General features: G+C 37.0%; 1 protein-coding gene across 1 annotated transcript in view; it reads left to right on the top strand.

Moving 5' to 3' along the window:
- plxnb1b (plexin b1b) overlaps positions 1–26,776 on the top strand; it is a 91,688-nt gene that overhangs the window by 12,271 nt on the left and 52,641 nt on the right. The window contains exon 2 of the mRNA XM_067459402.1: positions 26,084–26,155. The gene's annotated coding sequence lies outside the window, so the exon portion shown is untranslated. The remainder of the gene's footprint in view (positions 1–26,083; positions 26,156–26,776) is intronic.

Genomic DNA, 26,776 nt, shown 5'->3' with positions numbered 1-26,776 from the left:
TACACTGTAAAAAATTATTTAGAAAAAAAGTTACCTGGTTGCCTTAAAATTCATTCAAAGTTCATTGAAATTAAAATTTTGAGTTAATACAATGAACATTTTTTGAGATTCGACAGCCTTTATTAAAATATTATTAAAAGATTTTGTAAGCATTTTGGGTAATTATGTGTGTGTTATTTCTGATGACGCAGTGAAACATGCCAAATTGTGCTATTTTCATGATTTATCACATTTTTTATGTGGTTCAGATACAAAAATATTTTGAGTTTCTATTTATTAAACTAATTTCCTTCATTGTATCAACTAGGGCTGGGCGATATGGCCAAAATTTCATATCCCGATATAGCTCATTTGATATCCCGATAACGATATACATAACGATATAGCAATTTTTCTGTTAATTCAGTTTATGAATAGTCTATACAAAATTGCAATGTGGAAATGCAGTTTGAAATGATATACAAAACAAATAAAGGTAGTATGGGCTACATTTTTATTTTATTTAGAACTTTTTTTTCAAGCAAGACAGTTGGTAAAGTTAACACCTGCCTAGGGATGTTAACCGATGACCGTTTGACCGATGGTTGACCGTATCAACGTTAACTGATTAAAAATAAAAGTGATCTCAAATTAGGCTATTATACAGTGGACTAAACGCTACTACAATTAGCCATCTCATTCCAAAATCTTTTTGTGTGAAGTGAACATATCCCTCGCACTCATTTTTTCATAACTCGCCTGTTTGTACTTAATAAACCAATAAAAACATTTGACGCGAGGCCACAGCGTTTGGGTTTGCTCGCTCACAAGGTTTGCAAAAAGTTTTAACAAAAATGACTAGACTAGTTTAATGTCTCGGGGAATAATTAACTCAAAAGGGATTTAATATTCAATATTCATGAATTTATGAATATAATTTGCTAGTCATTCATTACGTATTAAAATTTTCCGATAGGGAAAAATGTTTAATTAAATACAAGTAACCCTTTACGGAATTGCTTGAAATTATCTTACTAAGTTTGTCCTGCAAATTAGTTATAGACTTTCAAATCAATTCTCAATAAGGGATTACTGCTTTACGAGCACATAAGAAACATTAACTTTACTGATCAGAACAAAGTCAATATTTCAAATGGTCGTACAAGTTACTTTACTAAAATAGTAGCATAAGCAGTTAGGTAACGTTAGATCGTAAGTTTCATTGACTTCGTGTATGTGGAAGAATAACAGATTCAACTCATTAAATGTCTTTTGGAGGTTTAATAAACACAGACTAAAAATAACACTACAATTCACACAGAAAGTACATACTAAATATGCATAAAGAGAGTAGAAATATAGATAGTAAACGAAAGAATATGGTGCATAAACGAAGATACTGAGTAGACTAAAATTAGAGAGATAAAGAGAGAGAGAGATAGGGAGACAGAGAGAGAGACAGAGAGAGAGACAGAGAGAGAGACAGAGAGAGAGACAGAGAGAGAGACAGAGAGAGAGAGAGAGAGAGAGAGAGAGAGAGAGAGAGAGAGAGAGAGAGAGAGAGAGAGAGAGAGAGAGAAACAGCTTCCACTTTCAGTTTATCACACACAGAGGCCTCAAGAAGTTAACTTGTCCCAACGGGAAATAACACACCCTCTTAACAGTTTGAATTTGCAAATAAGAATACTTGCTTTAGTTTTGGCTTCTCGCGTGTGTTCCGAGTTCAAATGTCCTGCGTGTCCGGCGGTTCTTTCCGAGGTCGGGGTGGAGCGGCTGGTTGCTCTAGAGATGCTCTGTGTTCTCCCTGAAGAAATGCCCTCGGGGCTAGGAATTTGATGCCATGCAAAAGCGAAGCGAGGAGGGAAGAGAAGGAAGAGGGGAAAAGCGACAGTGTTGGGGCCTGCTTGGAGGGCCTGCATTGGTGGCCTGGCTCAAGGGCCAGCCACGATGGCGTGTTGGTTCAGCCAGAGAGAGAAAAGAGAGGAGAAGGAGGGCATCTGAGCACCTCTTTTTAAGGTCTGGGAGTAGTCCCACCCTCCGGGGTTAGACTTAACCAATGAGATTGTTGGGATTTCCAAGCGGGAAATTCCTCTGGAGATTTTATGGCTCTTTGTTTCAAGCTTGAATCAATGGGTCTCTGCCCATTCATACTCTAATTAATGCAACAAACACACACTGCATTCTCTGAATAAGTGATATACATGGAAGTGTAAGTCGTGAAGTGAGCATTAATTTGATAGGAGACATGACGTATATGAGGTTACCTGAACTAGTAAATTGTTAAGACAAAGACAAAAAGATGCAAAATACCATACAGAAGAAACATTTTACAAGACAGTTATGTAACATATAATGTCCTGGGGTGCATGTTCATTTATAGATGGTTTGTCTATAATTTGAGGCAAAAGCGTGTGTTTTACAAGCTTTGTGTCTTAAACTCTTTGTGTCTGAAACTTCATGTGGCCAAATTCTTTTGGGCCGTAAAACGTCTTATCAGATGGTTTCCAGGGTAACGGAGAATCTTTCTCTGTTGTGTTGGGGGAAGGTCTGTTACTAAGCACAAAGCATTCAAAACATATTTGTTAAATGTAACTGGCGATTGTGTGTTTGATTCGCCTGAGTCGCTTCAAAGTAAACACTCGAGGTTAGAGCCGGGGCAGACGACAGGATGAAGCTTGCATTTCGCATAAGATGGGCTTACATTTGGAAATATATTACATCTACATTTCAGTGGTAACACATAATGTGTTGATCGTCTTTCTTTATTATTGTTAGCACTACCTCAAACTAAAGCGGCGTCTCTTCGGAGCTGTCATTTTCTTAAATGAGCCGCGGCAATGTTTCAAATGAGCTTCTTACGCTAGACAAATGCCTTTATTTTCAACGCGATCACCTCGTACCCAAACCATTTCGAAACTAAGGAGCCATTGTCCTCAGATTACAAACAAGCTCCTCGGCGGCGCGTTTGCGGGACTCGTGTTTCGCGCTGTGGGGGATTTTAAAAAGTGACGTGAGTGGAAGGGAGGCGGCAGCTCTAGGACAGTGCGCGCGTGTGTGTGTGTGTGTGAGAGAGAGAGAGAGCGGCTCGCGGCTGTTTTAGATAATAGCGCAGCATATTTTAAACTAATCGGTTAACCGGTTTCAACCGGCTAATGAGGCTCGGTGGTGGGTCAAGAAAATGTTTAGTTTTCGCCATCCCTACACCTGCCATTAAAATATTTCAATATATGGCTAAATGGTGTGCCACGCGTAAAAGCCCGTTGCAGCGTCTGTGTCTGAAGTTTGTTTTGAGCGCTTATACCACCACTCTGGCATAATTACTCTGAGAATTACCCTGGTCTGAACCGCGACCGTCTTCCTCCGTGTTTGTTTATGTATTGCAGCGTGCATGGGCATGCCGTGGCGTGAGGTGCATCTTGACGTAAAATTCTGCCGTAAACGCCTTATCGTGGCGTAAGCGATAGAGCCTAATATAAAACGATAGCCATTTTCTATCGTCCAGACGATGTATTTCGTCATATCGCCCAGCCCTAGTATCAACTGAAATTTTTAATTTCAATAAACTCAAAATTTTAAGGCAACCAGGTTACTTACTTTTTTTAAGTTAAACCAACAAAAACCACCACAAATTTTTTACAGTGTAGGAAACTCCAAGTACCATAAAAAACTAAATAGTGTGTCTAATGACAGGTTAATATTATTTTGTATTACAAAATACAACCGTATATACGTTGCTTACAGATGTTCACTCGATCCTTCTAGAAAACGTCACCTTTTCCACCATATAAGTTAAAACGACAGTCATTTGACAAGGCTATTCATTTTGTAAAAATATAAGTTATATATTTATATTTTTGAGAACTGAAGTAGGCCTATGATGTTTTCGCATGCTTGTTCAGAGTACATCACAGTCACTGCGTAGCCTACATTGTGACTAACGTTATATAAACATGCAATTTTGTTGACGAAAAAAGACAAGTCTAAAATGTAGACTCAATGACACTTTAAGCAGAACATCTCAAATGGAGATTGCTGAAATGCAGCTTACTTGTTTATTGGTGTTTTCAGAGAGAGAGCTTGCAACATGGTTGCCAGATTGGACATGTTTAGGTAAAACACTGGACAGTATACAGGTTTTTTTCACAGAAAAGCTCTGTTTAGGGGATTTAATTACTGAAATCTGGCAACCGCAAACACGCAAGCTCTTTCTCGTGCGCAGATGATCTGAAAACACCAAAAAAACAAGTAAGCTGCATTTTAGCAATCTCCATTTGAGATGTTTCGCTTAAAGTGTCATTCAGTCGGTCTGTGTTCTGTCAGGACGGTCAGGACTCACAAGCTGAACAGCTGAACTGCTGTGAGCTGTGAGCTGCTGAAATAAGCCAATCAGAGCAGAGCTCAACATTAATATTCATGACTCTTACAAATAAGGCAAAAACAGAGCATTACATCCTAGGGACAATTTATAGGGTTGTAAATGGACCTGTAAAACCGTATCTGGACCATTTTTGCCCTTAAAGAAGCCAAATACCCTCTATGTAGATATCAGAGAACAATTTAACATATTGTTTCAAATCATTCTAGGGCACCTTTAAAGGAATAATTCACTCAATGTAAATTCTTTCATAAGTTTCCCATCCTTTAGTGACTGGGGATTGTCAATCTTCAAAAAACATTATAAAAGCAGTATAGCCAGGAACAAAGCTTTGGGTGTGCCATGGGTAAATAATAGAGTGAGCAACAATCAAGCACAATAAAGTGAAATACAGTCAGTAATAGAAATACAGAGTCCAAACATGTCTGGACAACATGACCAATGCAAAACAAAGAATCCTCTGTTCAGTTTTGGTGGCAATTTTTTACTTCATTCAGTGCTATTGAAAAGCCTTGAAATATTATGCTATGGCACTCCCTTGCATCGGAAATTAAAGAAGTTATGTGTGTCAAGTGAAATTTTGCAATGCGTTAAACACGTACAGGTAAATTAGTCAGTTCAGATAAGATAATACAAAAATGCAGGTAGAGCAATATGTTTAAGCCTTTTCTGGTTCATCTAGTGCTTTAAACATGAACCAGCACAAACATGAACCATTGTTATTGACGTTTTAAAATTTCTAATTTAAAGAAATCTAGTATATGACCATGTCTAACATGTATTCAAATGTAAAAATAAGTCAGCAGTTATGATCTGCAATACTTTAAGCAACTTCTCTATTATTTATTAAAGAGCCATACAGACACTTTGCAAGTAATGGCATTAAAGATGAAAATTATTATTTTTCCGGCCACAAAATGACTACAATTTGCCTCTTTCCACACTATGCTGTACTGTTTACCAAAGATTGCTGCAAATACCAGTATAGTGAAGCTGCTGTCTATTCCAGTGTTTTCCAACCTTTTTTCAGTCATGGCACCCTTTGAAAATGTTCACAATGTTGTGGCACCACCTCGCATACATTACGCTAGGGGTGTAACAGTACAGATTGCTCACGTTTTGCTTTGTATCACAGCTTTAGGTTCACGGTTTCAGTACAATTCAGTATTTGCTATGTTGAGGGGAAAAAGGACTACTGTCAAATAAAAATAAAGAAAATAAGAACAAATACCTTAAATACAAGCAGCAGCACAACTAAATACTATTGAGCAAAGATACTAATAAAATAAACAATGTTTTTCAGGTAGGTCTGACTAACATTAGTTTTTGGTAGAAATGGAATAAAGCAATCAAATGTAAAATAACTGCATATTTAACAGTTTAAATTAAAAATGAATCCTTATTAAACTTACAAAAGCTATTCAATCAAGAGCAGTGGGTGATGTCCTTATCTTTTGTTTGACATTAAACAAAACAGTAAAGGCTACTGCCCCTTTAAGACCTACTGCAGGGATATGCTTGTGTTTCTTGACTGTATTAAGTTCACTTAAGGCATATACAGACTATGTCTGCTTGGATACTCATCAAGATCATCAAGACATTTTGACATACTTTTTTTGTGAGTTTGTCCGTTCAAGCACAAGATTTGAGAACTCAATATTTGCGAGCTGTGAGATGAGTGTGGGCTTTGGGCACAGAAACAGGCACAGATCTTCTCACAGCGCGCGCAAGTTCTGATTGGTCTTCTGGCTCTACACGCGGGTGATGACGGCATATTCAAACATACGGCAGCACTCGCATGCATTGCTCAAAGTTTACAAAGAGAGACCGTTTTTCTTTTATTATCACTGTTGTTTTAGTGTATAACTGAGGACCCAGCACGTGTTTCCATCGACAAAAACATACATAAAGCATTATTTATAAGTTCATAAGTTACAACCCATATTATAAATGCGTCATCAGATGTGAGATGAACTGCAATGAAAGTGCGTCCTGGCACCTGTTGGGAAACACTGGTCTATTCAAATGTATTGACTGACACAGCGCTGGTTTGTTTAGAACTATTGAGAGCGCCGTGACCAGGTGCTGCCGCGAGATGAAGGTGATTAGTCATGTCACAACTAAGTTATTCAATTGCTCTGGTTTTAAAGGTGCCCTAGAATGAAAAATTGAATTAACCTTGCCATAGTGAAATAATAAGAGTTCAGAACATGGACATCACGTACTGTAATTCTCAAACACCATTGCCTCCAACTTCTTATCTCGTGAATCAAAAACACCACGGAAAAAAAAGTGCTTCTCAGCATAAACCCAACCGTGACGCAAGCGTTGGGGATAATTTATATGCACGCCCCCAACATTTCCATCTGTCCAAACAAGCCGAATCTACTCATGGTAGGCAAGGCAAGTTTATTTGTATAGCACATTTCATACCCAATGGCAATTCAAAGTGCTTTACAATTAATTAAAACAGTGGTAACAAAGACACTCCAAGATAGCAAAAATGGCCTCCGTCACCTTTTCCATATAAGTTAAAACGATAGTCATTGGAGATTGGTGAAATGCAGCTTACTTGTTTATTGGTGTTTTCAGATCATCCGCGTGTGCGCACGCGAGAGAGAGAGTGCTTGCGTGCATATGGTTGCCAGATAGGACATGTTTAGGTAAAACACTGGATAGTATATGTTTTTTTTTTCCACAGAAAAGTTCTGTTTGGGAACCGCACGAACGCAAGCTCTTTCTCGCGCACGGATTATCTGAAAACACCAATAAACAAGTAAGCTTGTATGCAGCTGAACGAATATGCGTGCGTCTTTAAAATAGCGTAAAAATTGAATGACAAAGCAATAGCCTATGTGGCAGCCGGTGTTGATTCTGTGGCGGACCGCCTCAAATTAGTCTGTGTGGGAAACACTGGAATATATTTGATCAGTTGTTGTCATTTGTAGGGTCTATCTCTCTTATGATAAGGATTAAATGGGAGTTAATCTTTAAAGATTAAACAGTGATGAACTTTTTTAACCAAATACATTTATTCATAAATCTCTCGGAATATACGAAATGTCCCAAAGCAATCCTGTTTAAGTGGCTATTCTGAGTGCTGTTCTCACTTCATTCTCAAATTTGACCCAATTTTTCAATATGATTTACAAACGGCTTATTGTCTTCTCACGTTGAACCATTTGTCCTAGCGATACAGCAAAGTGCCCCAACTCTTTTGTGTTTGTCTCCACTCCCATTTTAATGATCATTCATCTCTATAATGAGTGTGCTTTTTGTCTGGTGTGGGTTGTTGTGCTTCCTCTTTACATGATCTCCCATCTTCCCTCCAACCTTTCCAAAATTTTCTATGCAATTTTCTTTTAGTCTGTCTTGAGCCACATTCTGAGCAGTGAGCAACTGTTGCATTTTGAGTTTAGTCTTAATCAGACCACATTATTTCCCTTTTTGCTATTTATAAAATGGATTTCCTAAAATTAAGTGCAACAATATGCAGTCTTTTACATGGGTGAAATGAAAAGTATGTGTATATAACTTTGTGTTTATATATTAATATTAATATGACTAATAATAATTATGATTTATTACTGCTAAAAATATTTTTAAAAATAAGAAATATTACCATTACAATAACATTTTCATACTTAAAAAATAATAATAATAATAATGGATTATTATTGTAATATTTTACAGAAAACTTATTTTACAAAAAAAAAAAAAAAAAAACTGCTGGGTTGCCTATTAATATGCAGACAACCTATGGCTAAGGTCTAAGCCTAAGAAGTTATTGTAAAAAAAAATAATAATAATATATATATATAAATATATATATAAAAAATATATAAATAATATCTCTGTGATGCAATTCCTTAAAGTGGGGGGTGAAATGCTGTTTCATGCATACTGAGCTTTGTACACTGTTAAAGACTTGGATTCCCATCCTAAACATAGACAAAGTTTCAAAAACTAATGTTGGACGTTTGATAGAGTATTTTGTGTCAAAAATACTCCTTCCGGAGTTTTTTTCGAGTATGGCTCGACTTGTTAATAAGAGCGTAAGGTCTGTCCTTGTATGGGCTGTACGGGCTCTTCTCCCGGTAGGGTGCACGCGCGTGACTAGAGCGAGAGAGGAAATGCATGCCCATAAACACTCTCTCAGGTGCTGATCCAGTCATCCGTGAACACTTATGTCGCGCGCCATGCTCCACTTTATTCCTATGAGTGACGTCAAGCGATGTACGCACACAAATGTTGACAGGCCACTAAATACAGTACATACCACAGAGACGGACGTCCTGCTGTTGCTGTTTCTCCTGTTCAATTTATTTCAGCCTCAGATTTGATTCTGGATCATTATCTGTATTAGCTGAGATGGCCATGGGTTTCTCCACGCTTGAGGACGTCACCACTTTGTTCGCGATCGTCATTCTTTAGCTTCGCCCACTTGATACACCTCCAGGCGCTCGTTTTTTTCCAGAAAGACTCGGTACAGCCTATATTTCTTTTATAAATATAATAAACCTAAAGACTTTTCGGAGATATGAAGGATGCAATACTACTCTATAGGTACTCAAGATTGACATGAGATTGACTAAAACTGAGTGTTTCACCCCCCCTTTAATGTCTTTAATATTAAATATGAACCTCTTGTGCATCCACTCTGAGAGAAAAAACTCCTGTACACTGAAGAAAAACATGGATTGCCCTATAAATGTATTATGTTTTAACTTTATTAAGTTTTTTAGTTAATTAAGTGTTATTTTTCTTCTTATTTATTACCCAAAAGTATAATTTATACTGAAGGCCAGAGGGCGCCCTCGAGCGGAAAACGCCACATTTAAACAGAAGATAGAAATGCTTTGATTTAAACATGACTACAAAAAACACGACTGCAGCAAAATATGATGTATTGGAGTTCTTCAAGCCGTCTAGGGTATTTTCATAATAATAATGGATATTATAATGCAGTGCTGATTGATATAGACTACATCACTGTATTGTATAGAATAATAATGCATCGTCTTCCTCATTCTGTGATGATGAGAAGCCACATCAGCTCACAAACACTCGGCTGACGATATGAAGTGAGGTAAAACATGTTATTAAACGCTGTCTTTTGTTGAACTGGTTTACGAAAGCTTCACTAGTTTGTGAAGATGTTTGACCCCTGTTGCTTTTTGAAACGCACGTTATAAGCGACTCAAACTTGCAGTCTTTCAGACGGAGCAGGGTTTACTCGCCCTTCGCTAACACACTGGGCATTTATTTAATTAATTAAAATCGCAGCCTTTAAGCTTTCATAATCGCACATCACCCAAATCGCGATTGCGGTTCAATTTCAATTAATCGTGCAGCCCTAGGGCACAATGACAGAATCTGTCCATTGTGGTTCTTTTAATTGAATCATTTTGATTTGAACTTGTATGACCTATGAAATGCAAAATGGAAGTCTTGACCAATCTTCATGCTCTCTTTTCTATACACTGACAGGTCATATAGTGACCACCTCTGTAAAGCTCCAAAATGCTTCATAAACGTAGTCCATAAAACCTGTGTAATTATGACTTTCAAGTCTTCTAAAGGTTTACTATAGTTTGTTTATAGTTTTCACATGGACATGTTTATTTCTTCATATAACAACATAATTAGCCAGAGATTGGGTGTTTCAGGTTCAGAGGTGCACACGCATTGGTCTGGCTTTTGTCTGTTAATATTTAGCGTGTGTGTGTGTGTGTGTGTGTGTGTGTGTGTGTGTGTGTGTGTGTGTGTGTGTGTGTGTGTGTGTGTGTGTGTGTGTGTGTGTGAGAGAGAGACCATTTTTTGGGGGGGACAAATGTGTATTCAGATGTGAGCTAAACTAGCTATAAAAAGTGAGCTATAAAATATAGCTTTTGAATTTCTGTTAGGCTAAGGATGTGGGTTAGGGTTAGATTATTATTTATAACTATTAAAACAATAGGAGTCCATGGAATGTCCCATTTTGATTTAGATTTGTGTGTGTTTGTTGTGAAGTGTAAATGAAGCACATACATCAACTTCTGTTCATTTAGGTCTGATAGTGACCACAGTTGACACAGTGAGCTTTTATTTAAGCTTTTATCATAACAGGTTATACTGTATGTAAGCTTTCTGCTCACAGCCTCATTTAACTGAATACCGTTTTTGTTGACAAAAACTGTGGGGTTAATAGCCATTAGCATGCTTACACAAAATATCTGTGTTAGGATACATTTGTATTTAATTTACCAGTTTATTATTCCAAATATTAATAACAATTAATGAATTAAATCTAAAAACAAATCTGAAACTGCTGTCACAACTATATCTTAAAGGGGGGGTGAAATGCTGTTTCATGCATACTGATCTTTTTACACTGTTAAAGACTTGGAATCCCATACTAAACATAGACAAAGTTTCAAAAGTTAAGGTGGACGTTTGATGGGAGTATTTCTTTGTCAAAAATACTACTTCCGGTTAGTCATAAGTTTCGGCAAGTTTTTTGAGATCATGCGTTCCCATTGACGTTAGTGGGGGCGGAATTTCCTTGTATGGGCCTTACGGACAATTCTACCGGAAGCGCGTGAGAGAGAGCGAGGGAGAGAGCGAAAGCAACAGGCTACGCCCATCAAAGCGCTGGCTTGTAGGATGCTAAACAGGTGATATAACCAGTAGCTACTGACTTACCCACTGATAGGCCGGCGGTCGATCTTTATTAGCACTTTCCTCACGCGACGGGCGAATCACTTTCCTCACAGAGCGACTCACTTTCCTCACGCGGCAGGCGAATCACTTTCCTCACTGAGCGAATCACTTTCCTCACCGAGCGACTCACTTTCCTCACGCGGCGGGCGAATCACTTTCCTCACTGAGCGAATCACTTTCCTCACAGAGCGAATCACTTTCCTCACAGAGCGACTCACTTTCCTCACGCGGCGGGCGAATCACTTTCCTCACTGAGCGAATCACTTTCCTCACAGAGCGAATCACTTTCCTCACGCGGCGGGCGAATCACTTTCCTCACTGCAGCGCGCTGCTGCACACGTCATTATTTAGCTCCACTCACACGACACGCCCCCACCCGCTCGGCTTTTTTCGGAAAGACTCGGAACAGCGCATCTTTCTTATATAATTATAAAAAAAATAAAGACTTTTCGGAGATATGCAGGATGCAATGCTACTCTATAGGTACTCAAGATTGACATGACACTGACTGAAACTGAGTGTTTCACCCCCCCTTTAAAGTAGATATTTTTAGGGTTTAGGATGGTGGGACATCAATGTTAAATTGGACTGAGGTTTTGGTTGAAGGACGTGAGTATTTATGTCTCCCTAGAGGCCTGTCGGGCAAGTGTGTGCATGCTTTTAGCCAGAGGAATAATTTGTGTGTTTGAGTCGAGACTCGATATTATTATATGACTGGGCTGTTCTCCTTCCCTTGCATTGTGATCTTATCCTCCTTTTCTACCTCTTATACAAGACATAGTTTCAGTCCTCAAATTTGATTCGCCAAACCTTAAAGCGGTGATTGATTATGATTTCACTTTTTTTAAAGCCGGGGGGGTGAAATGCTGTTTCATGCATACTGAGCTTTTTACACTGTTAAAGACTTGGATTCCCATCCTAAACATGGACAAAGTTTCAAAAAATAAGTTGGACGTTTGATGGAGTATTTCTGTGTCATAAATACTCCTTCCGGTTTCTCACAAGTTTCGGAGAGTTTTTTTCGAGTATGAGTCTGCTTTAGGGATGGCTCGATACCACAATTTTGGCTTCGGTACGGTACCACAATCTAATACCGAAGTACCGATATTAAATCGATACCACAAGGTCTGATATTAGCGCGGGTATATTGCACGTATTGCTTCTGGTTTCAAAAGACATCGCACTACACTAAAGCAATCTGCATAATCCGATTCAACATTTCACGCTCGTCTCGGGATGGAGAACGGAAATCATTTGAACACGCAAGAGATTATAGCATTTCGTAATAACAGTTACAGGAGATATGAGCTCATACGACACACACACACACACGCCTGTCACTTAGTCACGCTCGCACATTACACATTAAGTTTCCTTAAACAGTCAAATACACAGATAGATACTTGAAGAATTATGTACAAATGTCCGTCTTTAGTGAGTATTCACATAAACACAGTCGGCGGTGTCTAACGCGAATGTAAATAGTGCAATAGTACGCGTGCAAATATAATGAGATCTAAATGTCATTGGTTGAAACGAACGCTGGAGATTGTGATATTCGATCTTATGTTAGGCTGTGTGTGTGCGTTGATCAGTGTAAAAAGAAAATAAATGTCTAAATGAGATGGTTTGAATGATTCACTGACCTGTCGATCTCTGAAGAAGTCTTAAAGTCAGGATAGTGATAGATGCTTCTTGGCTAGGTTTGATATGTTCTTCATCAGTTTTATAAGCAAAGTCATTACAAATTTCACTTCTACTCCTCTCTTTATTAATTCGTTTTGGGCATCTTGAGTGAGATTCGACTGCTTTATCCATTTTGTTCGTCTATGTTGTTGTCACATTAGCCGGTTGTTTCGGCTCAGTTTGGGTAGCGCGCTGCCATCTAGCGGTGAACTTCGGAAAAGCAGCATATACCGAAATGTGCCAAATCATGATATCGTACCGTTTTAAATAAAATATATACCGGTATTTTTCCAGTACCGGTATACCGCGCATCCCTAGTCTGCTTGACGTCAACAGGGCGGAATTTCCTTGTACGGGCTGTACGGGCTCTTCTCCCGGAAGGGTTCGCACACGAGCGACCATAGCGGGAGAGCAAATGCATGACGGCTATAAACGCTGCACTCACTGCTGTCACAGGACTTCACAAAATCAACAATGTAACCAAAGAAGTGTGTTTATGATGGAGCGGTCCCAATAAGCCTAGGCCAAACATAAGCCTAGGGGACGTTCACACAGAGCGTGCTTCGTCATTCAAATACGTTACTCCATTGTTGTTCTATGTATAACATTACACTAGTCTGACGTGCAAAACCGCTTTGCTTGCTACCGCTAAGTTTTAGTCGCATACAATAGTCCGTAAACCGAATCATTTCATCATCAACCACGAGTAAACGCACACAAATGTTGACAAGCCACTAAATACAACACATACAACATAGACGGACGTCCTGCTGTTGCTGCTTCTCCTGTTCAATTTATTTCAGCCTCCGGATCTGATTCTGGATCGTATTAGTTGAATCTGATTGACAGCCATGGTTTATTAGCGTGAAGTTTTCTTTTCCACGCTGTCGATGTCACCACTTTCAGACGCTCTCAATGAAAAAGCTGCGCTCGCTCGTCATTCATTAGCTCCGCCCACACGATACGGCTCCAGCCGCTCGTGTTTTTTCAGAAAGACTTGGTACAGCCTATCTTTCTTTTATAAATATAATAAAGCTAAAGACTTTTCGGAGATATGAAGGATGCAATACTACTCTATAGGTACTCAAGATTGACATGAGATTGACTGAAACTCAGTGTTTCACCCCCCCTTTAACTTTAGTTAGTGTATAATGCAGCTGTTTGAGTATAAAAAAAAGTTACAATGCTCAAAGTTCAAAGCAAAGGGAGATATTTTCTGTTAATAAAATTGCTTTTTAAGGACTACAACAAACATCTGGTAGGGCCTACACAAGCTTATTCACGGGTTAGGGTTAGGGTTAACACCACAAACCCTAAAATGTACATTAATCCTGCCCAAGGGAACATGCAACAAAGTGGGTGAGGCCATGTTGAGAGAAGGAAGAGTTGTTGTAATTGTATGTTTTTTTCACATTGATTGCAATACAGTACGTAACGCAAATGCAATAGCATGTCATAAAAGCAAGAGATCAACATAAGTTGTCATAAACATTAAACTAAACTATACCTGTTCTATCTCCTTGCAGCATTTATTCTCTGGCTCTGTAAGCATCTTACAACAGTTCCCACACAAGTGATTTATCATGACACAATATGCCTTGAAGATTATCAATGACTTGAAGATTAAAGGGTTAGTTCACCCAAAAATGAAAATTAGCCCATGATTTACTCACCCTCAAGTCATCCTAGGTGTATATGATGTTCTTCTTTTAGACAAATAAAATCAGAGTAAATATTAAAAATGTCCTAGCCAAGGTTATTATAGTTTTGCTTTTTTAAATTAGTTTTTATTTTATTATCGTTTTCAATTTTGCTACAAATTTCAGTTTAGTTTTAGTTAGTTTTACAAACGGTTTTGCTAGTTTTAGTTTAGTTTTTATTTTGCAAATACATTTCTATTTAGTTTTTATTTATTTAGTTTCAGTTTTAGTTTTAGTAATTATAGTTTAGCAGAGTTACCATAATGAAGTGTAAAGACCAAATCAAGGTTTTTAATTTCAGCAAAGTTTAATTAACAGATTAGAGTTTAATCTTACTAAACATCCTTAAGTGAAATAACTTGATAAACAAGCATTATTGTTTAAACCCAGGACGGTCTTACAAAACATGCAGTAAAGTTGGGTATTCACCTTTGAGCAAAAAAGCTTGAGTCAAACTATGACCTATACAAACAATGATCTGGAGATTAAAAATGAAAGAAATTATATTTTGATATTAAAAAATTATATTTGATATTTTTGACATAGGCTAATACTCAGAGGATCTATCTTAAAGAACAAAATAGATGCAACGTAAAATATAAAAGTAAAAATGATAAATTCCAGACAAACTCACTCATAACAGATGAAATATTGTTAAACAATTAAAAGCTTATTTTAATTTCTTCAGTAGTACAATGTAGGCTAGCAGTGTCTACACACTGTTTTGTGTGTGTGTGTGTGTGTGTGTGTGTGTGTGTGTGTGTGTGTGTGTGTGTGTGTACATGTTTTTCTAGCCTGGTGAGGACTTCAAACTGAATGCACACAGACTCATGGGGACTCGTGTCACCGTGGGGACCTAAATTGAGGTCCCCATGGGTACAAAAGCTTATAAATCATACATAATGAGTTCTTTTGAAAATGTAAAAATGTAGTAAGTTTCCTATGATGGGTAGATTTAGGGGCAGGGGCAGTGTAGGGGGATAGAATATATGGTTTGCATGGTATAAAAACCATTACGTCTATATGGCAAGTCCCCACAAAGATAGCGCACCAGACATGTGTGTGTGTGTGTGTGTGTGTGTGTGTGTGTGTGTGTGTTTGTTGTGCTATAATTGTAAAGGGGACCAATGTCCTCACTTATCTAGTAAAATATTATGATAACTGACTAGTAAGGACATTTGATTGGTCCTCACTAGTTAAAAAGGCTTATAAATCGGCCAAAACATGTTTTTATTTAAATCTATTGTTTTGCACGTTCTTGGGATGGGTAGGTTCAGGGATAGGGGTTGGGTTAGGGGATATAAAATATCATTAACCTGATATAAAATCAATGGAAGTCCATGCAATGTCCTCACTTATATAGTGAAACAAACCTGTGTGTGTGTGTGTCCTGGTATTCCCTAACGTTACTTTGTGGGGAAATGTCTCCACACAGATAATAATATTATTAGTAGTAAATGATTATGATAACACCTTTGAGCCTGTCAATATTATGCAAACATGAAATCTCAAACGCACAGTAGGCTAGTAACGTTATTTGCTAATATAGTTGCTGACTTTTGCGCCTGCGTCTCTCGTCACGTAAGAAACGGCATTCTAAAACAGTGAGCTTAAAAGAAGTTCAACGTGCATCTCATTACCTTGTGTTATGTCCCCTTTCACTGCCACAGACGCATTGATTCTTTGTGAACTGCCGTTTAAGACTAGCGATGTGTTGACTGTCTGCACGCGTCCGTCACAGGACAGCGGTTAATCTCCTCAGCTCACTTCACGCGCAGTAGCGCAATATACCGACACTCCCTCAACCGCCACAGTCAGATTTTCCACCACATTAAAGAGAGCTTATTAATAACGAAAACAAATATTTATTTTTGCTAATTATTATTTTATTTCAGTTAGTTTTTTAGTAAGAGTAGTTAGTTTCGTTTAGTTTTAGTTTTTTATTTATTCAGATTTTTAAATTTTATTTCAGTTTACGAAAATGTTTTTTGACCAATAGTTTTAGTCTTAGTTTCAGTTTTCGTTTACGAAAATAACCTTGGTCCTAGCTCTTCTAAGTTTAGCAATGCTTGTGAATTGTTGGGTCATTTTTGAAGGCCATAAAAGTGCATCTATCCATCATATAGCTGCTCCGCACGGCTCCGGGGGTTAATAAAATCCTTCTGAAGCGAAGTTACGCGTTTGTGTAAGAAAAATATCCGTATTTAAAACTTTAAATAATGATCTTCCAGCAGTCAGCGGTGCACAAGTGGACTTACTGTGAAAGAGTAACCCCTGATGCATTGCAAGCTTTGAGGCCTCTTGTTAATACTTTTCTTATATCTAAATCCTCCGTCATTTCTCTTTTAAAATACTCATTTTAGATGTCTAATTCATGACTGGTGTTTTGTATTGCTCTATCCTTCAATACGCATGCGTCAAGGGTTACTCTATAAAGTTTTACAAACGCGCCACTTTGCTATAGAAGGCCTTTGTTAACCCCCTGGAGCCGTGTGGAGCAGTTATATGATGGATAGATGCACTTTTATGGACTTCAAAAATGACCCAACAATTCAATGCCATTATAAATCTTGAAAAAGCCAGGACATTTTTAATATAACTGTTTTTATTAGTCTAAAAGAAGAATGTCATATACGCCTTGGATGACTTGAGGGTTAAGACTGATTTATACTTCTGCATTGGACCGCCGCATCCTCTACGCCGCAAGTTACGCGTCAGTTTTTATTTATACTTCTGCGTTGTTGTCCGCGTCAATATGCAATTATTATGGCCAGTGTCCACAGGCATGTTGATGGTAACCCCCAGTATCAAGGCAAACGCATAAGAAATGACCTGTTTACACTGAGAGGTGTCAAGTAACGAAGTACAAATACTTTGTTACCGTACTTAAGTAGAAATTTTGGGTATCTATACTTTACTGGAGTAATTATTTTTCTGCCTACTTTTTTCTTTTCTTCTACATTTTCATGCAATTATCTGTACTTTCTACTCCTTACTTTTTAAAAATAGCCTCGTTACTCCACTTTCATATCATCTTGTTTAAAAAAAAAACTATGCAGATAAATCGCGTCATCCGAATAGTGTGAATTTGATTGTGGTTGGATGAGAAGTGTAAACATATACCATTCCAACACCCTATTGGTTACTATGCGATCCATTGCACTTGCACATGATTCAAAGCACAAATCACAGTGTTGCCAGATTGGGCGGGTTTCAGTGGACGAGCACACACTTTCAGTCAATCAGCGATCATTAGGCAGACGTGCTCATTCATGAAAGCCAGGTTTCATGAAAAGGGGGTTAGTGGCCAGGCTTTGGTAAGCTTTGAGCCCTGTATGGGCCTCAATTCTAGGCCCTAGCCCGGCCCGAGTCCGACTGGAGCCTGTGTTAAGTTTCTTTTTTGAATCATCCTTATGAAATACCCCTGCAGTCATTACAATAGTTCAGCTTTGTTTTTAATGTCCAAGTAGTTATATTTCGTTTAGTTTCTTTATTAAGTTAATTTAGATTTTTTTTTTTTTTTGGATAATTGTTTTGTTTGTTAAATTAAAGTTTTTATTTTTTTTAAGTGACAATCAAGCAGTCAGCGGCCGACAGTGGGTATGAGGTGAAAATTGGCCTGAAGCCTCGCCCTATGGGCGTAAAAAAAGTCAGGGCTAGTTGGGTTCGGGCAGAAATGTAGGGCTCTATATCGTCACCCCAATCTGGCAACACTGATCACACATGTAGCCTACATTTACATTCCGATAAAGGTTAATGATAACATGCCTCTGAAGTTTGAATTTTTGTATCATTACATTACTTATAGGCTATATGTAATGGTACAAAAATTCAATAGGCAACTAGTCATCATATCTTCCGCTTCAGTAAAAACATTAATGTTCAGCAGTACACATATGGTATATTTTGTTGTACTAAAATGCATTCATTTTCAATGGGTATATATGCGGCTTAAACAGGTAGCCTAGTGCATCCCAAATTTTTCAACATTAACATTTTAATATAACATTATAGTCATTATGAAATAAGACTATAATGAAAGAAAATATCATTATAGAAAATAGTTTTTTGAGGTGGGGTAGTGCACTATAGGCCCCTGTTAGGGCTGGACGATATGGCCAAAATTTATATCACGATATATTTCTTAATTTTGGTCGATACGATATGATTTCGATATTGATATGAACTATATAAAAGCTTTAGAAAAACTACCAAGAACTGCCACAAAGGATTTCTGTACCTACAAACTTCTGACAAATTAATTGGCCAAGTCTATGAAACCTCCTCCTATAAAACTATATAATATTTTAGAAATAAAAACGGTACAAATAAATTAATGTTCACCTTTTATTTGTATTTAGCCTTTATACGAACAAGAAATGTGAAATCACCATCAAATAAACAAGACTCTCACTTCGCAGACGCAGTTTATTGAGCATTTTCTTTTAAGTTTTAAATTTCAGTGAAGAACGATTCATAGCGTTATATTCTCCTTTTATGCAAAACTATACCTTTATCTACTGATGCACAAAAAAATAAAATAAAATAAGACTCAATTCAGTGGCCTATTTGTGCTCTGTTTGAGATGAGTGCACGCTGCTTTTTGCAAGGCTTTAAACAGGAGAAAATTATACATTTTCGTGAAGCCATGTCTGACCGTCTTTCACAAGCTTTGAAAGGTAATTTAAACGAGAATGAACGCATTGGTGTTAATACATGACATTGTGTGCAAATGTGGAAAGTATTAAAACAAATGTGCCACTTGCCTCTTACATAAATAGTCTACATGGATTATTTGTAATGCTTGGCATCGTATTGTTAGACATTAGATTGATGCATCTATGTCGATGTATTGTTACACCCCTAGTCAGCACCTCTCCGGCACAAGTTTAATATCAGCCCCATTCGCACGGGATTCGTATTATCTGGGGACCTCTGGTGATTTGTAATAATTGCAGAGAATGTCTGTGATCTTAATCCCGTGCGAATTGGCCATGTCTGTAATTTGTAAAGTAAAAATTCCCCCGCAAATTAGCCTACCTACCATTTTTCGCCGAACACCGAGGTCCTGTGATAACATTAGTCCTGTGCGAATCGCCAGGATTAGGCGGATTGTATATACTTTTTGCAAGCTTTTTTTCTCCCTGTGAGCATTTCTATCTTTATCTTTCACGAAGAATAAAGTCTGCATTCATAATGCGCACCGTTAATTCCCGTGCAGCCGCGCCCACACGGATTATACTTTCACTTTAGAATGAGTATCAATTTGAGAGTAATCTGATTGAATGGTGTGTTTAATATTAACATCAATACTGTTCTGAATGAAAAACAGAACAGAACAGTATAGTACAATGACAATCTTGTTTAAATAGGCGCTTTTACATTTAGTTTTGAAACTGAATCTTCCGCCGTATATTGTCAGCTTCCTACTCGTGATAAATGAAATCTGATTCCTGCCGCTGGTCTGAGCTCAGTTCATGGCGTCTGTTCGCTAACTGAACGAAATTATATTTATTTATTAGGCTACTGTAAAATAATCAAAACGATATCGATGCTTGTTTATGATTTCATACAGCTATCTATAACGAACATCATATCAGGGAGAAGTCAGTAAATTCGAGTAAAATCACAGGCTTTGCTTATCCCGTGCGAATGCGCCACGCAAAACTCAGATGTGGAGGAGTCATTTCTAAATCACAGAGGTCCCTAGATAATACTAATCCCGTGCGAATAGTGCTTTAGATAGACGAACCACTTCCACGCCACTAAAGAAAGTTAGTCTTTCTTCTCTTATCAACTATTTATTTCTCCTTACTTGTGGAAGCTCGTTCAGTCACATTTGTGTTGCGGTCAGGGAAACTCTCTTTGTAGCTAAATTGTGCCGCGTTGGATCTATCAGCCTACTACTGCTGAGCACTGGCTGCGTGTCCGTGGTGTAGGCCTACGTCATCACGCAAGAAGCCAATCGTGTTCTGCTCTTTCTGAATCTGATGGCATGCGCCCTGAACGTCAGTCATATCGAAATATCGGAAATGTGTTTAAAAATCATATCACCGTTATTGAAAAAAATTATATCGCGATATATATTGATATTGAATTATTGTCCAGCCCTAGCCCCTGTGTTGTGGCCTAAGCTTGTCTCTTGGCATTTTTCCCCTTACATTACTTTTATACTTTAAGTAGTTTTGAAACCAGTACTTTTAGTTTGGTAAAAAGAATGAGTTGATACTTCAACTTCTACAGAAGTATTTTTAAACCCTAGTATCTATACTTCCACTTGAGTAATGAATGTGAGTACTTTTGACACCTCTGTTTACACTGTCATTGCATGCGTTTGAGACACACCTGAAGTATCTGTGGCAGATATTGGCTTTTCTTTTCCTTGAGTTGTTGTATGTAATACAAATTAAGCATTTAGTTGATTAGTAGATGATGTGGATTACTTTGATGTTTTTATTCCCTTTCTGGACATGGACAGTACAGTGTGCATATGCTTTGGGGCTAAAATATAAAATATCTTAAACTGTGTTCTGAAGATTAACGGAGATCTTACGGGTGAGAAACGACATTAGGGTGAGTCATTAATGACATCAATTTCATTTTTGGGTGAACTAAACCTTTAATGACCCAGTTTAAATACAGATTCATCTTCCCAGCGCTAAAGTGAATATTGTTATATTTATATTTAAGAATTGAACTATGATGTTTTTGCATGCTTGTATTTCAAAGTACATCAGGGTCACTGCATAGCCTACATTGTGACTAGCGTTATAAACATGCAATATCATTGACGAAAAAAGACTAGTCTAAAATGTAGTTCAAAAAATAAAACTTGGAACAAAAACCACTGGTTTTAGTTTTGTCAGAGGGAAAGAAGAGCATTCATGCTTGCGGTTGCCAGATTTTAGTAATTTAAATCCCCCAATCAGAGCTTTTCTGTGAAAAGAACACGTATACTATCTGGTGTTTTACCTAAACATGCACAATCTGGCAACCATATGCACACAAGCTCTCTTTCGCGCGTGGATGATCTGAAAACACCAATAAACAAGCTGCATTTTATCAATCTCCATTTGAGATCAGAACAGAGCTCAACATTAATATTCATGACTCTTCCAAATAAGGCAAAAACGTCTTTTTCCCTTAAATAAGCCCTCTATAATAGATATCAGAGAACAATTTAAAATATTGTTTCAACTCATTCTAGGGCACCTATAATAACTACAAACTCACAAAGAGCTTATAAAAAGTGTAAAGGAGTCAGAACAGCACCAGGAATTCTTCTGTTTCACACAAAGAAAGATGTGCTGCAAGAAAGGTGCTGTTCTGACACCTGTACCATCATATTCTGTTTACGGTTCATTTAGATGTCTTTGTGTTGCGGTCATATTTCAGTCAAACACACCAGTTTGTTTGGAAGCACACCAAGACCCACCATTTAAAGTTATTCTCTCATTGAATAGCTTGTCTCACTTTTGAATTTCACATTAGGAAGAAAAATGTGTTGTGAACACCATTACAAGTTGACTTTTAAGGAATGTTTAGCCGACAGGAAGGGATAAAACTATTATAACTGTCCTCAAATTCCCTCTGAACAGAGTCTAGCTGATATTTCCTTAAAGGGATAGTTCACCCAAAAATGAAAATTTGATGTTTATCTGTTTACCCCCACAACTCTTTTGACTGGGACACAGCAACAGTTGGAGTTAAAAATCTTCATTTGTGTTCTACTGAAGAAACAAAGACACCTTGACCTTTTCAGGTCAAGTTGGATGCACTGGGGGTAAGCAGATAAACATCAAATTTTAATTTTTGGGTGAACTACCCCTTTAAGATAAATACTTTCCTTTTGTGATTCTCAGGTTTAGACATGTTGTGTTTACAGAGCATTACTGTGCTGAACGTATCCTCATGGACTGAAGACTCAATTCAATGTGCAACTGAACTGACAGGGAATGAACTTGTATTCACGCAAACCTTTCATAGAGGCTGCTGTGCCACTAATTGAACGAGGCACTGCAGGTCTATTATTGTGGTATCATCATTTTTTATATCGACTTGCCACTAATTATCAAATGTTAGTTTAATGGGTCAGATCAGTTAAAACTGCTTCACACATTTCTAATCTTTGAAGCAATAATTAAACTGCAATTGTTGGAGGTATACCTTGATTTAAAGGAATATAGTTCACAGAGTCCCTACCCAGAAGCTACTTGTTATGTTGGGATTAGTTCTATAAATGGCATTTACTCTAAAGCCCCTATCAATCAGAGATTCAGGGAAAAAATGTGTAAAACTCATTCTGGTAACTAATCAGGTTTGCAAGATTTTATTGCAGGTGTTTAGGATATATCGCTGGTATACGAATAGGATTGTGAGTTGAATATAAATGTCTACGAATGTCTAACTTTGGTCCGTGCTAAGTTGAAATCTGTAAAAATGTTTTCATGGACCTGGTTTAGAGGATTTCTCTTTCTAATAATGTGCCTTTATTCACCACGATTACTTTGTCCAAATATGGTCATAACTGTGGCATATAAGCGAAAAAGTAATGTAAATAAAAGGGATAAATAATAACTCATCCATTTGTATGATGCGCTTATTCTAAAAAAAAAAAAAAAAAAAAAATCAGGTCAAGTGGAACATTTTAGAGCATTTTCTGATTACCAGTAATCTTCTTTTATGCTTTTTGCTGTAGACAAGTGAATGAACACAAGTAAACCAATGATTGTTATAGGAGTGAACAATCTATAGTTTGTTGTAAACAGCCAGCTGTTTCTCATAAAATATACCATTTTGTAATTTGTTGCTTGATCTCTTTTGTTTTATAAAGTGACTCACAAAGTAGGCGTATAAAAATGTAACTAAATGTATTATTATGTATTAATTTTTTTTATAAATGTATCTTATGTTTTAATTATCTTCTAAGTGTTTTGTCCTTTACACTAGGCACTGTTGTAGATCTGTTTGTGATTAGATATACATGCTTCTCATTTCTTTTGTATTTCTCTTATTCACTATTCACTAATTGTCACAAAAACAAGTGGTCAGAATCATTTTGATTGGTCAGCCTTAAAGATATGTTTATTATAGTTTAATATTTGTATTTTTTTTCAGCATTGATTCAAATAACTCCAAATAACTGGTCAGTCTGCAGCTGTTTTTATCTGGTTGTTCCTTGAATCTTATTATGTTCTCTTAAATCGGACGCCTGCATGCCTAGCGGAAATTTAACTGAAATTACGATTTGACTTAATTCATTAGACAAAACGTCTCTTTGCGTTTTAATCAGCTAAATTCATCATCTGAATGCCTTTGATCATATAAGGGATTTCCTGGAACATGTTAAAGGGATAATTTACCCCAAAATGAAAATGAACCTTAGCCTGACAAGCCAGACCCACATCAAGATGTTTGGTCTGGAAACTCACCATTGACAGGACTCAATCCGAGGGGCGGGATAAACGGTTGTCTTTCAAACTCCCTCTGCACGCGATAGGATAGCGCTACAACCAACCAGAGCAAAGAAGGTGAAACAGAGCTTGTCGATAGATTAAACATTCGCCGTATCCGGTCGGCAAAACTCCGAACACATCTTTACCTTTTTAAGAATGACTTCAGTGCCGTTCTTTGTTCTTTTCTCAGAGAAAATCTTAACTCCAAGTCTTCCAGAGTCGCGGTCAAAGCTGATTCGAAAGACCGCCGTTCGCCAGTTTCTGTGTTTACTAGAAGCACGCAACCGCAACTCGGCCGTCGTCATTATTGCCCCGCCCACCGACTCTATACACGATGTGATTGGCCTGGCAAGAGTTAGGGGAATACAGCTCAGAAGGGTATTGAGAGTTGCTAGACGACACTCCCGGGCAGATTAGATTTGCTGCCGCTAGGGTGCGTCTAGATTTCTAGGCTAAAGGAACCTATGATTTACTCACCCTCAAGCCATCCTAGGTGTATATGAAATTCTTCTCTCAGATGAATACAATCGGAGTTATATAAAAAAATGTCCTGGTTAATCCAAGCATTATAATGTCAGTGAATGGCAGCCCTTTAAAAATGTTTTAAAGTTTAATTTATTTAACAGTGAGCAAGCATGCACAACACAGTTGTAAAAATTGGTTAATTAATTGTAAAAATGATATGATGAATAAGTAATTCTGGATTACATAAGGCACTAAAAACAGTGACTTAAGTGGCTTAAGAAGATTCTTAAATAGTTTATTTATTTTTTAATTTATTTTTGTTCTGCTGCATCTTTGTGTTTCTTTTTTCTTTTTCTTTTTTCTTTTTACAGAAATATAAATACTACTTCCTTAAATACCCACAAAAATCATATCACATTGCATTTGATTTATGAATCTCCTGATTTTAACATTCTTATTAATACTCAATCACTATCGGCACCAGATTCTAGTAAAATAGCGTCTTTTGAAAAGCCATTTCAAACATGTTTTGACTTTTACAGGTTTACAGGGCTATCATAACACATTACCTGAAATAACTCAAGAACTTTTGATCTTCCCCACATTTTTTATTTTATCAGTTTATTTGATAGGGACCAAGCATATTCATGAACATTGTTGTATAAAAATACACCATGTAAATATGCCAGAATTAGTAAAAATAACTATTTTTCGTCTGCAGTCCCTAGGCAGGTAACATAAAAATAACAAAGACAGCCAACAATCATACATCATCACACATTCACTTAAAAAAAAAAAAGGAAAGGAAGGGATCTTAACAAATGTGTGCATTTTTTTTTGTCCAAGCTAAGATTTTATTTTGTGCTTTCTGATTCTTTACATTTCAAAATAAAAGAAAGAGTGGTCTTATATATGTAGATTCATCAGTGTCAGTTTCCCTTTCTTACTTTTATTTATTAGTTCATAATTACATGTCTCTGCAAATTACTGTATAAAGGGATTGGATGAAGTAGTTTTAGATCACATAGCAACACGGCTCAATTCTGTTTAAATGTGAGTTTTTTGAAAATCATATTAAACAGATGAATGAGAGATTCATACTGAAACTCTTTTTGCAAGGCACCATATTTTTTTTTGTCACCATATTTTAACTTGTCCCACAAATCTGTGTTTTTTTTTTTTTTTTTTTTTTTTTTATCATTAAGGTAGGTGATGGCTTTTGAACAGCATTGATAGAAGTGCTATTGGACACGAAAAACGTATCTAGACAGTAGAGTTTAGAGTGGGGGAAATGTTTAATGCAAAGAGCATTAACCTTTTAGCGCCATTAACCAGAAATTTTCAAACTGCTGTGATGTGTGCATTAACCAACATAGTAAAATGTTTGCCACAGTCACATTTAGCTACAAGCAAAACAATGTTATTTTGCAAAAATGTATCCACTGACATTTTTCATGATGCTGGGATGTAATGTATCTAAAAATTCACCTGAAAAATTCAACTAATCATATTATGCAGAAATGTAGCTAGAGCCATGTATTTCCAGTGACTCTTGGATGTGACTTTTTGTAATTATCCCAAAATGTTAAACCTCCTCAAGATGCTTCTGCCAAATCCATACACTTGACTTGACTTCTTTTTAAAGTGCTGTAAATGTTCATGTTTTTGTAATTTATTAAACAAAATGTAAACAAAATTCTCTCTTTTTATGTGTGACCTAGGTTTAGCTGATGGGGATGTATGTTTGACTGTGTTTTGTGTGTATGCATGTCGACCCTGCAGATCAAACCCTGGTAAGAACTTTTAACTCTCTGTTTTTGTCTCGCTCGCACACATAATTATTTCTTGATTTGTGTTAATGTATTATGTTGTTTGTAAAAATAACAATATTTTGTATAGATGAGTTATATTTAAAGTCACCATGAAATTGATAATTATTTTTTTATTCATGTTTTGTAATTTAATCAAAATAACTTCCCCTCCCTCTTGCAACAATCTTTTCTCCTTTGATTCTGATGACTAGGGTTATTGATATTGATTTTTCTAATATAAATTTCAAACATTAATAAAGACAAGTAAGAAAGTAAGAACATATAAACAAATTAGCAATAAATGCAGTTGAACAAAGTTTGTGTATAGAAATTGAAATCAAATGTAAAGTAACACTGCATAGTTTTATTTGTATAAATAAAATACAGATGAATCCTTATTAAAATTACAAATGTTAAGCCGGGTGCACACTGTGCGATTTTGGGCACGATTTGGCCATCTGGGACAAATTTAGCAAATCCTAAAAGATTCCTCTGATCCTAGGCTAAAATCTGACGTCTTTGGTCGTTAGTTTGGCATGTTCACCGGCCGCCGATTAATGAGCGCTGCGATCAAATTTTACCTCAGACGAAATTCTGGCAGTG

Source organism: Pseudorasbora parva, chromosome 12 (assembly GCF_024679245.1).
Source record: "Pseudorasbora parva isolate DD20220531a chromosome 12, ASM2467924v1, whole genome shotgun sequence".
In the NCBI taxonomy this organism is placed as follows: Eukaryota; Metazoa; Chordata; class Actinopteri; order Cypriniformes; family Gobionidae; genus Pseudorasbora; species Pseudorasbora parva.
This window is presented reverse-complemented; position numbering and strand designations above follow the sequence as displayed.